General features: G+C 38.8%; 1 non-coding gene across 1 annotated transcript; it reads right to left on the bottom strand.

The window, feature by feature from the left end:
* Positions 1-549: 549 nt before the first annotated feature.
* On the bottom strand, positions 550-653 carry LOC130972238 (small nucleolar RNA R71). Its single transcript, XR_009083430.1, has one exon. It is a non-coding gene; the product is annotated as a small nucleolar RNA R71 (small nucleolar RNA).
* Between the last annotated feature and the right edge of the window lie 256 nt (positions 654-909).

Genomic DNA, 909 nt, shown 5'->3' with positions numbered 1-909 from the left:
TTTCTTCTCTTTCATATGAGCAGGAACAGGGAAAAAGGCACTCTTGTTGAAATTGATCCTGAACCTGAAAGGACTTTGAAAAGGAAACTAAGAGAAACTAAATTACAACAATCCAGAAACAACCTTTCAGAAATTTTTGAACAAGAGAAGGAGATGGCAGCCGAAAATAATAATAATGCAAGGAGAATGCTTGGTGACTTCACAAAGCCAACGTCCAAATTTGATGGAAAAAGCATCTCCATTCCTGCCATTGGAGCCAATAATTTTGAGCTGAAACCTCAGCTAGTTGCTTTAATGCAACAAAACTGCAAATTTTATGGACTTCCATCTGAAGATCCTTATCAGTTTCTAACTGAGTTCTTGCATATCTGTGAGACTGTAAAGACGAATGGAGTTGATCCTGAAGTCTACAGACTCAAGCTTTTCCCTTTTGCTATAAGAGACAGAGCTAGAATATGGTTGGATTCACAACCCAAGGATAGCCTGGACTCCTGGGATAAGCTGGTCACAGCCTTCTTGGATAAATTCTTTCCTCCTCAAAAGCTGAGTAAGCTGAGAGTGGATGTTCAAACCTTCAAACAAAAAGATGGTGAATCCCTCTATGAAGCTTGGGAAAGATACAAGTAGCTGACCAAAAGATGTCCATCTGACATGTTTTCAGAATGGACCATATTAGATATATTCTATTATGGTCTATCTGAATTTTCGAAAATGTCATTGGACCATTCTGCAGGTGGATCTATTCACCTAAAGAAAATGCCTGAAGAGGCTCAAGAACTCATTGATATGGTTGCAAACAACCAATTCATGTACACTTCTGAGAGGAATTCAGTGAATAATGGGATACCTCAGAAGAAAGGAGTTCTTGAAATTGATGCTCTGAATGCCATATTGGCTCAGAACAAAGTG

This window comes from Arachis stenosperma, chromosome 3 (genome assembly GCF_014773155.1).
Source record: "Arachis stenosperma cultivar V10309 chromosome 3, arast.V10309.gnm1.PFL2, whole genome shotgun sequence".
In the NCBI taxonomy this organism is placed as follows: domain Eukaryota; kingdom Viridiplantae; phylum Streptophyta; class Magnoliopsida; order Fabales; family Fabaceae; genus Arachis; species Arachis stenosperma.
This window is presented reverse-complemented; position numbering and strand designations above follow the sequence as displayed.